At 44.0% G+C, this 15,942-nt stretch overlaps 1 protein-coding gene across 1 annotated transcript in view; it reads left to right on the top strand.

The window, feature by feature from the left end:
- VIT (vitrin) overlaps positions 1–15,942 on the top strand; it is a 105,134-nt gene that overhangs the window by 6,068 nt on the left and 83,124 nt on the right. The window lies entirely within an intron of this gene.

Here is a 15,942-nt window from a genome sequence, read left to right as displayed (position 1 = left end):
ATTTATCCATGGGATACAGGTGTGCTGTTTCGAAGGGACACATGCACCCCCATGTTTATAGCAGCACTATCAACCATAGCCAAAGTATGGAAAGAGCCCAAATGTCCATCGACGGATGAATGGATAAAGAAGATGTGGTATATATATACAATGGAGTATTACTCGGCAATCAAAAAGAGTGAAATCTTGCCATTTGCAACTACGTGGACGGAACTGGAGGGTATTATGCTAAGTGAAATTAGTCAGAGAAAGACAAAAATCACATGACTTCACTCATGAGGACTTTAAGAGACAAAACAGATGAACATAAGGGAAGGGAAGCAAAAATAATATAAAAACAGGGAGGGGGACAAAACCTAAGAGACTCTTAAATATGGAGAACAAACAGAGGGTTGCTGGAGCAGTTGTGGGAGAGGGGATGGGCTAAATGGGTAAGGGGAATTAAGGAATCTACTCCTGAATCATTGTTGCACTATATGCTAACTTAGATGTAAAATAAATAAATAAATAAATAAATGGGCCCCATTTGCAAGAGGATGGAGATAAAACAATGAGGATAATGACGATAATCACGATTGACCACCACTGAACAAAAATAATATTTGCCGACACCTCCACAGCTATTCTTATGTGCCCAGACACTGTTCTAAGCCCTCCTCCTATATTCACTCATTTAATCCTAACAACAACCATATTGGTAGGTTGTTACTATTCCTATTCTGCAGATGAGAAAACTGAGGCACTGAGAAGTTAAGTAACTTGTCCGAGGTCACACAGCTAGTAAGTGATAGAGCTCAACCTCAAACCCACGCGGTCTATTTCCAAAGCTCACATTCTTAATCCGCCAGGCAGCAAGTACACAGGGCCCTGGTTTCCCTGTCACTGCACTAAATTAATCTTTGCCATCCCTGAAAACATCATTTTCAAGCCAACTAAATTTCAGAGAAATTGCAGAGAAAATTCCTTCCTGCAAGTGTAGACACAGGGGTAATAATGATGGAGGGGAGCAGACGTAAGGATCTCACCGGAGAAGCTCTGTCAGGAAGGGAGGTTTTTATTTCTGTCATTCTTAGATGAGCTCCTGATTTAAGAACACTTGTCAGGTGTGCTGGGAAGACCTGATTCTCAGGGGAAGGCCAAGGAGCAGACCTCATTATCAAGCCCTGTGAGTAGCCAGTCCCCAAAAGGAGTCCTTTATCTTCGCTCGAGGGCTAAGTTAGCTGCGAGTCAGAGAAAGAAACCTATTTCCTAATGACTCAGGCCACTTCAGAAAATCACTTTCCCTGATAAGGGTCTCTACACGGACAAGACTCTAGTAAAAATTTCTCACATTCTTTCCTTCAGTGAGAGAAAGGCTAAAGTTTTGTGTGGACATGTGGTAAAAATTCATAAAAACCACCCTTCGGGCTATAGTGAGAAGGGACTCATTCTGCATTCTTTCTTCTCAGATTTAAAAAGAAAAAGAGAGAGAGAGAGAGAGAGAGAGAGAGAGAAACTATTCCTTCAGGGGAACCCAATGTATCGTTTCCAAGAGATCAGGTCACTGGCATCTCAATGCTAAGTGAATTCCCTCCTCCGGGTTCCTTTGTGTCCCAGACAGAGAAAACAGGCTTTGGAAGTAAAGGTGTGAGTCAGCTTGCCCAGACTGGCTTTGCTTGTATAATAGAGTGAATGAATCTACAGTCCGAAAGGTAAAAGGAATTTGGGGAAGCAGAGATAACACTGAACAACAGAAACAACAAATATTTATTGGGCCACAATCATGTGCTATCCATAATTCCATGCATTTGGGAAGAAGAGTGAAGAAAATAGTCTCTGTTCTGCTAGAGCTTGCTCTGGGGAGCACACAATAAACAGATCCACATGAGAGGTCTGGTGGTATTATGGGCTGTGGAAAACCTAAGAATGTATAATAAGGGGACTGGACAGAGCAGTGAGACGTGGATGACGATGTGCATTGCATGGTTAGATAAAATGTCTGATAAAGGGACATCTAAACAGAGAGAGAGGTGAAGAAAACCAGGGAGCAATCTATGCGGACACTTGGAGGAAGAACATTCCAGGCAGAGAAAAGAGCAAATGCAAAGGCCCTGAGGTAGCACCATGCCTGCAAGGACCACACGATCTGGAGCCGAAGGGTGAGGGGGAAAAGTAATGTCATGGCATTTGGACAAGCAGAATGGAAGGCACTATCCTAATGCTTCTCAAGCTCCCCTAGGTGCACCCCCCCCCCACTCCACCCCTCCGCCGATTCACATACTCTGCCGCAGTTCTTGCCTCTGCCCTGGATGAAATCAGAGTAGGTCCCTTAATATCTCAGGCCACATGAAGAATTTTTAAAAAGATCTTACCCACACTACACCTCCAGACAATCAGTTTAGTCATTAATACGGATGTAATACTAAGTACTGCTTAAGTTTAAAGTTTCACCCCCACCCCAGGCCTAACTGCTGCAACGGAGAAGGAGGCATTACCAGATTCTCTCTTTCTCTGCCTTGTGCCTCTACCCACCTTCCACTTAGCTGCCAATGACAGTACCTTCAGATCCAGAGTTGAAGTGGGTACAGAGAGGAAAGGTAAGAGGACAGAAGGGCCTTACAGCGGATTCTGTTGTAAGTTGGCATCCGGGTTCCTTGGGTTTGGCAGGCATGTGCAGGTGTTTCTTGTTTGCATGGGGCACTTCTGTGGGTTCTTGGGAGATGCTACCAGTTTGTTGGGAACGCCTCAGCCGTGGTTCCCCAGATGCCACTGCATACGGATCTGCTCTGGCCAGGGGCGGGCGGGGGAGGGGGTTGTGTTACAGCTCCTTGCTCAGCCTCTGAAAAACCGGCAGTCTATCTCCTATGTTTTCCACTGTGGCCTCCTCAGCCCTCCGTGCACCTGGCTTGGGCAGGACCTGAAGTGACCCCAGGCTGACTCTTGCACAGGGTCTGCTTTGCCACAAGCTATTCTCTCTCCGGTAGATGTAGATGTCTCAATCATGAGCCAGACACCCGTCCACTGCACCCCCAAGACCAGTCGGTCATTTTAAATGGGGCTACAGGACATCCAAGATGGACTTCCAAAGGAGGTGACCAAGAGCCGGGATGTGTGGCCGACCGCCTCCCTCCAGACTACTACCAGAGTTATAGGAGTCGAGTGGAAAGCTGGAGACCAGAGAGCAGGAACGGCTGTAGGAAAAGTTATTGGCATTCCCCCCCGCCCCCCTCTCCAGATGCAGGAGGGGAACAGGGCGTGTCCCCACCCCCATCACTTCAGGCAGCAGGAAGAGGACCGTCAGGGAGACCACTTTGGAACATGCAATGAGTTCTCATGTAGTCTCCAGTCCCCGCTGAAGCTAAGACAAAGGGTCATCCGATTTTAACATCTCATTACACAGTCAATTACAATACACTCAAATGTTTATTTAGATGGGTGTGTTATGCCTGGTTAAACTTAAAAATATGCCTGGTGCATCACTTTACCCTAAATAGCGTTTGTGAGAGAGAGAAAGCTCTGTGTGAGTTCAGGCCCAGATAGGACTCAAAAAAAAAAAAAATCCCTTGACCTCACAACCAAGACAATTTTATTACACAACGTATGCATTTTACAGTGTGCATCTTAACTACTGTCAACAGAATATTTCAAAAAACCTGGGACATACGTGTCAAGGTGAAGAGGAACGTGAAACCCTCCTGCAGGAGTAGAATGAGGCAGTAAGCGGGGATAAAGTGAGGCCTGGGGCAGAATTCTGGTGCTGCCACACATTCATTCCAACCTTGGACAGCTCCCTAAATTCTCTAAACCTCAATTTCCTACTCTAAAGAGTGGGCATAGTAGGACTTACCTCGTAGGACCGCCACGATAATTAAAGAAGATGGTATGTGTGCGGTGTGGAGATTCGGTAGGGATTCAACAAATGAAGTTGTTATGATCCCAGTGGGCTCTCAGGTTCGAAAACGTCCCATGAAGAACAACAAAGAAATGAATCCCATCTCATGTAACAGGGCACTAGACAGCTGGGCCAAAATTGTCGGGATGGACACGAAGGACGGTTGGAAGGCTCCATCAGAGCTGAGAATGGTCTGGAGAGGGCCCCTGGAGCAGGACGCCACATGGCTTTGGAGACCTGGGTCTCCTGCTTCAGAATGCCTCCTTCTGTTGGTTCTGCCGATGTCTGGGACTTAAGCCTCCATCACCTCAAATGCCCAGCCGCAGTGACTGCCCTCCTCCCACCTCGAGGAGCCTCTGGTTGCTGGGATTCAAGAATGCGCTTTAACCCACAGCCCCGTGCTTGCCTCTCTGCAGCATGGGAAGACCCAGGACCCTGTTCATCTGAGAGGAACCCACACGTTACCAGGAGGCCAACGGGAAGATGCTATGGATCTTACAGAATCACCCTCATCTTCCTTCCTACCCCAGCTGGGAGGCTAGGCAAGACCTGAAAATGTTTTTCTGTGCCTCAGAATTGAAGGCAGACCAAAAAGCACAGAGTGTTCAGGCCAGTCGAGGCTCCGGGGATCACAGCTGGACGGATCCAAGCACACAGCTCCACATTCACAGTGGACAGCCCTTGGCAACCACAAACCTCAGAGCCCAAAGGAGAAAACCCACTGGGAGGAGGCAGCGCTAATCCACAGTGTCAAACACATTAAGTAAAGAAGCTTCTGATGAGAGAAGCTCATCTTCCAAAGCTCCACGAGAATCTTTTAACTGCACACAGTTGCCAGAGTAACTGAAAGGAGCGGTCATGGTCCACCTCGCCTTTTACTAAGGTCCTCAGCCCTTCCCCCAGATTTACTGCCCTTCCATTACGGAAGATAAATAACTCTTGGAAGGAGTTCTTTAGAGCTCATTTGGGGGCATGCCTGCAAACTAGTATTTTTTTCCTACTGGCAATAGAAGATCTAAACTACCACTTTAGAAACGTAATTACTGTTTGCAACCTTACTAGAAATCACTATTGGTCGAAGCCTTTGTGGATGTGGTAAGCACTACCATATGTCAGGTTCTTAACGAGGTACAAAATGATGGTCCGAAACACGCACACCAAAAAAGGCTTTCCCTTTTTGCTTTTCTGACATGCAGAAACATGCCACATGGATCAATGAGCCTAATGGCAGAGGCCTATCTCCATCATCGAACACAGGGATGACCTCTCTCGTCCCCCACTGCCCACCAGTAAATCTCTCTGCTTCGGGATTTGACCTGACTGTACGTGGTGATCAAAAGCGGTCCTGGGGAAGTGAGCCTGAGTTGTCCACACCTTGGTTATAAAAAATACTTACCTATAATATTTATGGAAAATTCCTAGACTGGAACATCAGTAAACATAACCCTCTTATAAACACACTGGGGAAAAAAATCTCAGAAATCACAGTTGCTCAACCCTGGCACTACTGGTATGTCAGGCTGGATAATTCACGGTTGTGAGGCTGTCCCATGTGCTAGAGGGCGTTCAGCAGCATCCCTCGCCCCCACCCCTCTACCCACTAGAAGCAGAGGCCCCACCCCAAGCTGTGACAACCAAAAATGTCTTCAAACACTACCATACCTTTTTGGGGAGGGGGCAAAATCCTCTTGGTTGTGAACCATGGTCTTTTTTTTTTTTAATATTTATTTATTTTTGAAGGAGAGAGAGAGAGACAGAACATGACCAGGGGAGGGATAGAGAGAGAGAGAGAGGGAGACACAGATCCGAAGCAGGCTCCAGGCTCCAAGCTGTCAGCACAGAGCCCGACGTGGGGCTCAAGCTCATGAGCCTTGAGATCATGACCTGAGCCAATGCTTAACTGACTGAGCCACCCAGTTGCCCCGTGAACCATGGTCTTAAACATATCGGAGACTCCATGGTGACATTCTCACAGCATCAGCTCAAGGTCACCCACTCCCAGAGCACCCCAGGGGTGCAGGCTGTGTTCTTCCTCCTCAGGTGCTGCCACAGCTTGTAAGATTCTTTGTCACACTTGTTCCCAGAGCCTCCCTCCAGACTGGGATACAGCCTCTCAAACCCCTGCTTGAGGCTACCACAAGACTGGCACCAGGGCCCTTTTCATCTTAAGTGTTTTCATTTTTTACTACTAATCATGTCAGGGAAAGAGATAACTAAAACGAGATGAAAAGGGTTTGGGGGCGCCTAGGTGGCTCAGCTGGCTAAGCATCCAACTCCAGATTTCGGCTCAGGTCATGATTTCACAGTTTGGGAGATGGAGCCCCGCATCGGGCTCTGTGCTGACAGCGTAGAGCCTGCCTAGGGTCTCTCTCTCTCTCTCTCTCTCTCTCTCTCTCTCTCTCTGTGCCCCTCCCCACCTCTCTCTCTCCCTCTCTCAAAGTAAATAAACAAACTAAAGAAGGGGAGGTTCGAATCAAAGCTTCAAGAAATAGAAACCGACTCCAACTGGCTGGAGTAAAAGGGCCCAGAAACATCTATGTCATGAGCAGGAGACCCAGTCCAGCTGGACCTCCGTCACACTGGAAATGGGAACTGGAAAGTGTCCAGAAACCAAGGTGTCTTCTCCCCCTGCTTCTCTCGGGGCCATAGGCTTTCTCTTCTCCTCTCTTTGGCCTTCATCTCTATATCTTATTCAGGGTCCCAACTCCAAATCCCAAGGGGGATCTTGATTGGCATAGGTTATCTTTTCCTGCTAGACCAGCTGTATCACTTAATTTTAGCATGTATTATTTCTGTGTCTGACTGTAACATCTGAGACATTCATTTCAGGGGTCTTTTGAGATTAAAGCCCTAGATGTAACCAGGCATTTAAATGTGCAAAGAACTATACAAATGAGTGGAGTTTTTATTTTATAATAATATATAATAAATCATGGGATTTATTTACAGTAACAGTTACATGAGAGGTTTGATATAGTCAAAAGAGCATGGGACTAAAATAGAGACCTGGCCTTAGACAAGTCACTTTACTGCTTTGAATTATAGGGATAATAATGGCCATTCTACATCAAGAGGTTCTTAGGTGATTCAGAGAGATTTGTTGAGAAAGCTTCTTACAGACTCTGTCATTGTTACAGTCTTCTGTAGTTAAAAAGATAGGTACTTTGAGTTAGGAAAGTATCGGGAATCATTCCTCAGCTACAAGCCCAACTGAAAAGGAAACACATTATCTCACTTGTCAGGTGGTCCAGAGGTGGGCCCCACCTCCAGGCACAAGACAGAGTTCCAGCTCCATTTCTCTGTGATTCACTTGGCTGTCCTCCTCCTTTTTTGTGTTGACTTTTTCCTCACACTGACTTGTCTCGTGGTCACAAGATGGCTGCCAGCAGACCAACAAGGGAGGCAACCTCTCTCCCTGAAAAACACAGACTTGTCTTTCCATTCGGTGTGTCTGACACAACTCAGGACACAGCCCGCCCTTGAACTAGGCGCTATCGCTTGGAGGGGGCCCCATGTTGATAGGCTCAAGGCTGGGGTTCTGAAGCAATCGCCAGCAAGGGGGAGAAAGTATATATAACAATCCTTGGCTTAGACTTGGAATCAGGATCCACCCCAGGAGCAGGGATAGAGCAGCTTCCTCTAAGTCATCTGTGTGCATTTATTCTTTTTATCAAATTGGGGTTGTGTTAGGAAAGAGGAAGTGGAGAAGAGGTCGCTCTGCTTAGGCAACCATCAGCGTCCTGTCCGCAAAGCCTGCCTCAGAGCACATCTTCAAGTAGCCTGGTATATTCTTAGCAGCCAACATGGAGAAAAGGGAAACTCTCCCCTGCCTTCCTTGCCTATTTGGCTTGTACTTTTCTGTTGGTATTTCTTTAAGATAGAAGAAGGGATTGGAAAGAAGAGGAAAATAAGGAAAGGGAGAAAAACTACCATGCTTTCTGGCTCGCTCCTGTGTTCTCTCCCTCCCTCCCTCCCTCTCCCTCTCCTTCACAGAATCCTGGGGGATTGTAATAGTGACTGCTGGTGTCATGGCAACAGGAAATGCAGTGTTTCAGGCCCAGCCCAGAGGAATAGGATCTATGTAAAGGTTTATATGCAGATCGAGGCCACCTCCACATTGAAAAGACCCCTCCTAGGACCAGTCTTCCTTCTTCCAACCTCACTAGATCAACCCACATCCACTGACAAACAGCTGAGGCTTTACATCAGGCAGAGATGGGGAAAGCAAAAGCCTGCACATGTAGCCTCTCCCCATTCAGAGATGTCTGCCCTCGGGGGATTTTTGGCATTTTGGAAATACAGCACAAGCCTCTCATAACTATTAAGCGTTTCCAGATGGACACTGGCTCTTTCTGCCTTGTGGACAAAGAGTACTGTTAGGTGCTCCCCCTTGTAGCATCATAGATCAGACAAACACCAGCACTGCATAAATCTTACACGCCCACTAGGGCAGATTTTCTGCAAGTGAGGGGCTCCAGTAAGCCTCTAGGGGGCTTATTAAAAATGATGAATGCAAAAATAATTTTTAAGTCTTCCATGTCTCCCTATTGCCTAAAGGATCAATTGCACATTCTTTAGGCATGACATTCAAGGCCAACATGGCCCCTTCTTTCCTCTCTAACAGTCTGATCTCTCGCCCAGCCTCTCAGAGCAGCTCCCAGTTCCTGAAGCTACTCAGTCCCGTGTCCTGTCCTCCCCTCGTCACTCATTGTGTTCCGACCTGCCAGTTAAACGAGTTCAAGCCCCTTCCAATCCCCATGCCCCAGGCCTATGTGGCCACCCACACTTTTTGCCATCACCGTATCCTTGACAGCAGAGATTCTCACTTCTGGCTGCACAGGGGAGTCACCGGGGGAGCTTTAAAACAATATTGATACCAACTCAGAGCAATTACATCAGAACAGATGAAGGAAGCATACTTATTACAAAACAGTGATTTGCAAATGCTGGGCTCTGGGCTCAGAATGCCTGCTGTAAATTCCAGCTCTTCTTCCGCAGCCTTGTGACCTTGGGCAGAGGACCTCTACAATTAAGGCAGGAAGGAGCCCCCACCTCATGGGGTTGTTGCAAAGATTAAATGAGCCATTATTGACACTTAGTATGTGCTCAGTCTGTGTTAGTTATGGTGAGGGCACATCAGTCTCCTTCTAGAAGACCCTAGGCAACTTGATGATGGGACCTGCATCTCGCTCCTCTCCACCTAGCATGGAGCATATAATTTTTTTGGATGATTAAATGGATGCACGAATGAAGATGAATTTTGACTTGAGGAGGTCACAAAGATTTACAAGAAAGAGGTGGCTCATGAACTGAACGTTGAGAGATGGAGAGGCTTGTGTAAGGCAGATGAGGAGCTAATCTAGACAGAGGAATAGCAAGCTCACAGGACGAGACGCTGAGGTGTCGCGTGTAGAGAAAAACCCTCCTCTGACTCCCAGGTGTGCTGGGGTCCGAGGAGAGGGTTACAGACAAGAACTGCAGTGTGATGGCTTGAAATCCCTCACTGAGGAAGCCAGGCTTTTATTCCACAGAGGATGAGTGGACTGTGAAGGAGGATTCTGAGAGGGTGAATGTACACTCGGACCCATGCTTCGGGAAGCTGATCCTCCCCAGCTGGGGGGAAGGATGACCCGGAGCAGAAAGCAGAGAGCAAGGAATGGGTTGGGAGATGACTGCAGCTTCTCGTTAAATATCAATGTTATCTATGTTCAATCTTCCAAACAGCCTGTTTCACTAATTTCTGACTTATTTACATAGGGGCACAGAGTAAGGATTTCAACAGAACAAAACTGTCACAGTCACTTCTGTCTCTCATCACCACTTACCAGGTTTTCTTTCTCTGAGGTAATCAATGTTATTGAGATAAAAAAATATATATATATAGGAACGTTCTATTGACAATTGTATGCCAACAAATTGGATAACTTAACTGACGTGGACAAATTCTAGACATGCAAAGCCTACCAAGACTATGAAGAAATAGTAAATCTGAATAGACCTGTAACTAGTATAGAGATTTAATCAGTAATCAAAAATCGCCTGACAACAAAAAGCCCTGGGTCTGATGGCTTCTCTGGTGAATTCCACCAAACATTTAAAGAAGAACCAATATCAAACGTTCTCAAACTTTTCCCAAAAACTAAAGATAAGGGAATGCTTCTTAAATCATCCTGTAAGGCCAGCGTTACCCAGAGCCCAAATTAGACAAAGGCACCACAGGAAAAGAAAACTACAGTGTCGCCTAACAATACAATATCCCGTATAAATGTGGATGCAAAACTCTTCCACAGAGTATTAGGAAATTGAATTCAGAAGCAGATTAAAAGTAATTATACAACATGACCAAGTGGGATTTACTCCTGGAATGGAAAAATGGTTGAACATGCAAAAATCGACTAATGTAATATACCATGTTAATAGAATAAAGGGAGGAAAAAACAAACATCATCTCAAGTGATGCAGAAAAATCATTTGGCAAAATTTAGCACCCTTTCATGGTAAAAAAATACTCAGCAAACTAGGAATAGAAGGAAACTACATGAACATAATAAAAACCATATATGAAATCTTATAGCAAACTTCCTGCTCAATGGTGAAAGACTGAAAGTTTCTCCTTAGGGTCAGGAACAAGACAAGGATGCCCATCTGTTTTTGCCACTTCTATTCAACATAGCACTGGAAGTTCTAGCCAGAGGAATTAGGCAAGGGGGGTAAATAAAATTCATCTAAAATGGAAGGAAGAAGTAAAATTATCTGTTTGCAGATGGTATGCTCTTATACGTAGAAAATCCTAAAGATTACACAACAAAATTGTTAGAATGAATAAATGAATTCAGCCAAATAGGATACAAAGTCAACAGATAAAAATCACTTGCATCCTTATACATGAACAATGTACAGTCTAAAGAGGAAATTAAGAAAACAATTCCATTTACAATAGCATCAAAAAGAATAAAATACTTAGGAATTAATTTAATCAAGGAGGCTAAAGACATACAATGAAAACTACAGAATATTGCTGAAAGAAACTGAAGGAGGCATAAATAAGTAGAAACGTATTCCATATTGATAAACTGGAAGACTTAGTATTTTTTTCACTTTATTATATACATTATATATAATATACACACACACACCCCCCCCCCACACACATATATATATATAGAGAGAGAGAGAGAGACAGGGAGACAGAGACAGAGACAGAGAGAGAGAGAGAATCCCAAGGAGACTGCACACTTAGCACAGAGGCTGATACAGAGCTGGATCCCATGACCCTGGGTCATTACCTTGGCCGAAATCAAGAGTCAGATGCTCAACCGACTGAGCCACCCAGGTGCCTCTGGAAGACTTAATACTTTTACGATGTCAATACCAGGGCACCTGGGTGGCTCAGTCAGTTAAAAGTCAGACACTTGATTTCGGCTCAGGTCACGATCTCATGGTGGAGCCTGCTTAAGATTCTCTCTTTCCCTCTCTTTGCCCCTCCCCCACTTGCATGCATTTGCATGCTCACTCTCTCTCTCTCTCTCTCTCAAAAATAAATAAGTAAAATAAAGTCTATTTTTAAAAAGATCTCAATACTACCTAAAGCAATCAATAGATTCAATACAATACCTATCAAAATTCCAATGACGTTCTTTGCAGAAATTGAAAAATGCATCCAAAAATTTATGTGAAATCTCAAGGGACACCAAATAGCCAAAACAGTCTTGAAAAAGAAGAGGAGAGCTGGAGGACACACAGTTCCTGATCTAAAAGTAAAAAAACAAATTACTACAAAGCTATAGTAATCAAAATAGTGTGGAATTGGCAGAGAAACATACATCGACAGAAACATACATGGAACAGAATAGAGTGCCCAGAAATGAACCCTTACATACATGGTCAAATCATTTTTGACCACGGTGCCAAGACCATTCAATAGGGAAAAGACAGACTCTTAAACAAATGGTGCTGGGAGAAGAGCATATCCACATGCAAGAGAACAAAGCTGTACCCTCACCTAACACCATAAACAAAATTTAACTCGAATGGACCAAAGATCTAAATGTGAGACCTAAAACTATAAAACTCTTAGGGGAAAACATACGACAAAAGCTGCATGACATTGGATTTGGCAATGATTTCTTGGATTAATGATTTCTTGGATTAACAATTAAGTTGGCTGGCTACCCAAAGGCACAGACAACAAAAGAAAAATAGACAAATTAGTCTTCATGAATATTTAAAAATCTTGTGCATCAAAGGCACTGTCAACAAAGTACAAAAAAATGGGATAAAATATTTGCAAATCATAGCTGATAAGAGATTAATATCCAGAAAGTATACGTGACTCCAAGAATTCAACAAGAAAACCACCTGCTAAAAAACCAGGCAAAGGACTTGAATAGACATTTCTTCACAGAAGATCTCCAAGTGGCCAACAAGCACACAAACAGTTCGTCAACATCCCTAACCATTAGGGAAACGCAAATCAAAGCTGCGACGAGATGCCACTTCACACCCATTAGAATGAGTACCATCTAAAGAAACTGAAAATAACAAGGTTGGTGACAACATGCAGATGCCAGACCCCTTGAGCGCTGTTAATGGCCACGTAAAATGGTGCAGCCATTCCAAAAACAGTATGGTGGTTCCTCAAAACACAAGAACATAAAACTACCATATGATCCAGTGATTTCCCTTTGAGGTATAAACAAAAGAACTGAAAGCAGGGTCTCTAAGAGATACTTGTACATCCACGATCATGGCAGCATTTTTCATGATAACCAAAGTGTAGAAGCAACCCAAGAGTTCATGAACAGGTGAAAGGATAAGTAAAATGTGGTTTATATATACAATGCAGTATCACCCAGCACCAAAAAGAAAGAAATTCTGAGACAGGCTACAACGTGGGTGAGCCCTGAAAAAATCATACTATTTGAAATGGGCCGGTCACAAAAAGACAAATACTGTATGATTCACTTAAATGAAGTACTTAGTCAAAATCCTTGAGGCAGAATGCTGGTTGCCAGGGACTTGGGAGTAGGGAGAGATGGGGAGTTTTTGTTTAATGGGCGTAGAATTTCAGACTCTTACAAAACGGTTAAGATAGTAAATTTTACATTTGTGCATTTTAGCACAATTTTTAAATTGGAGGAAAAAAACCCGACGAACCGTATAAATATAAGGTGATGTTATTATTTATTACCAGCTCGCTCTTTTCTAAATCCAGGCAACGAGAGGTCTAATTAAGTTGGCTGGCTACTCCACTTACGTTAGTGTGTATTTTTATTTCACAATCAGGCTTCATTTGCCTCACCAGAACTTCATGTTCAGGACTCCATATTCCATCTCATGGCGCAATCCATAAATTCATGAATCAGTAACACATTCTTTTGGAAACTCCAGTTGTCTGGGTTTTGTTCAAACCCTGGTGAGCACACGAGGATTCAGGGCTCCAACATTACTGTGCACCACACAGTTTCGTGGCACTGGACAGTCTACAAGTACTGCTTAACAGCGGTGGCAGCCATCCTCATTTCTGGCCTCTGGAATGGCTAAGAGAGGGTTAGAGGTTTTTCAACACACATTTCAAAAAGGCACATTTATACTTTCTTTCAGTATATGAGTGAATGGGCCAAACAAGGAGAGAAATTGAAGTGGTAAGAAAGAGTTCTCAAAACATTGATTCCAAGAGACCAGAGTGATTCTAGTCCATGATGAATGAGTCAGCATTTGGGTGATAACTCCTACAGGATTAGAGTGTTTCCTGGAATCCTGTTTGTTTTTATCCACCCGTCCCAGCACGTAAAGGTCAGGTCCATCATGTCTCCTCAAGTTGTAAGACACAGATCTGAGAGCATTTCTCTCTGCAATCCATCTTCAGTTTGTTGACGATCAATAATGCTTATTGAGATATAAATCACATGCCATAAGATAACCCTTGAAAGTGTACAAGTCACTAGTTTATAGTGTATTCACAAGATTGTTGGTTTTCTTTTTTTATTTCCCAGGGAAAGGAGAAAGCCCCAGCTACTCACTCCTTAATCCAACATGTATTTATCGGGCACATAAAAAAAAAAAAATCGAGTAAAAAATCCTTGCCCTCATGGAGCTTGCATTCTAGTGGAGAACACAAACAGTAAACAAGTAAAATAAATAAAGTATGTCCGTGGCAATAGTAACATGAAAAAAAAATAGTGGGAAAAGGATAGGGTGTACCAGTTGGTGGTGGGTGGCAGAGGTTATGTTGGGTGGTAAGGCGATGTCTCAAGAGAAGGTAACATTTAAGCAAAGACTTGAAAGAAATGAGGCAGTAAATCATGTTCTGATCTTGGGGGAGGGGCATCCAGGTAGAGGAAACAGACCATGAGATGAGAAGTGTGTGCTAGAAACAGCCAGGAGGCCATTGTACTCAGAGCTTAACAAGTAAGGGAGAAAATGGGGAGAAATGAGGTCAGGGGGGCCAATGGTGCAAAATCACATAGGGTTGTAAGCCACTTGTCAAGACTTGGGCTTTGATTCGGAGTAACATGGGGAGCCACTTCAGAGTTCTGATTGCTGTGAGGATTGTGGAGTCAGAGGAAGAAGGAACTAGCCCAGTAAGGAGGCTGATTGCGATAACCAGGTGACAGGAGGCATGGCCTGGAGCAGATGGCAGTAGTAAAGATGATAAGACATGGTCAGATTCTGGATACATTATGAATATAGAGCTAACAGCCTTGGCTGATAGGTAAGATGTGGAGAAAGAGAAGCAGAAATCAAGGGTGACCTGATAAAATCTGCAAAGCTGAACAGTAACAGCCAACTGGTGGTGCAGGGTTAGGTCGGTACAGTAGGGTAGCTTGATATACTGCATTTATTCCATAAAAAGTTAATGGTTTCATCCTGAAAACATGTTAAGTGGCTCCGGAGCTTCTCAGAGTCAAAATAGTAAAAGGCGAAAAAAATTTTTTAATTGCTATCACCCTATTTCCAAAACATAACCCAGCTATTTAAGCATCAAATTGCCAAACTGACTGTATGTATGATTTTATTTCTATTTTGAAGCTAAGAGCCGTTATTTGCCTATTATGTAAACAGTAGTCAACAACTTTTATTGGGAAATTTAACACATTGCAATTGTTGCTGGAAATTAGCAAAATAATCCGTTCTGTTTGAGGTTACTCTTGCTGCCTAATTTAATTGTCTGTAATAAAATCTTTCATATACTAAAAAGTTTTATTTAAGTTAATTGCATCAGGTACTTGTATTACTACCTCAACCATAATTTGATAATTGCTTTTTGTTAATAAAATCTGCATAGTACAGAATCTAAATATTGGGTATAAGCTTGCACTGGACCTAGCTAGTATTTGATGGTGTTTCCAATTCTCTACTTTGGTGGCTTCGTCATCAGCCATGGAATTTTTACACAGAAATCAACAAACGCTACAAGTCAGGGGCTTTCCCTGTCTCCCTGCCCCAGAGAATAACACCACTGAGGATAGCAGAGTGCAGGGTATGAATGCCAGATTTAGGCCACACAGCAATGGCACTGGGCAGAGAGCCATGCACCCCAGAAGACAGGGGTGCTTTATCACTGACATTGCTTAGAATTGCTAGCTTATAAAGGTAATAAAAAGCAGACCAACCTTAAGCCTGTAAATTCTTTCAGACAACGTTCTTCCTCACTGCCTGTGCCCAGGGCAGATCCTTCCTACCTACTCCACCTCCATTCCGGTCCTACTGACTACCCTGGTCACCAGGGATGTGACATTTAACCTTTCTAAGCCTTACTTTCCTGAAGGCATCATAAAATCTGCCACACTGGCTTATCGTGAAGATTTGAGGCAACAGAGTATGTGCTCCACGTAATGAGTAATGGTAGTATGAACAAACCTTTTAGAGTTTCCTCATAGCCTCAAGAGCAGGAGGAAACCCCGTACAGATCGATAGCATCTTCATATCCACTATGCTAACCTCTGAGCTCCTGTCAGTGCTGTTCCTCCCCCAAGTGACCTTGGGGTCACTTCTCCCTATTTCTGCATGTCCAAACTGTTTGTCTTTCAAAGTTGATCAAATGCTACCACCTCTAGGAGGCTTTCTCT

Source organism: Prionailurus bengalensis, chromosome A3 (assembly GCF_016509475.1).
Source record: "Prionailurus bengalensis isolate Pbe53 chromosome A3, Fcat_Pben_1.1_paternal_pri, whole genome shotgun sequence".
Classification (NCBI taxonomy): domain Eukaryota; kingdom Metazoa; phylum Chordata; class Mammalia; order Carnivora; family Felidae; genus Prionailurus; species Prionailurus bengalensis.
This window is presented reverse-complemented; position numbering and strand designations above follow the sequence as displayed.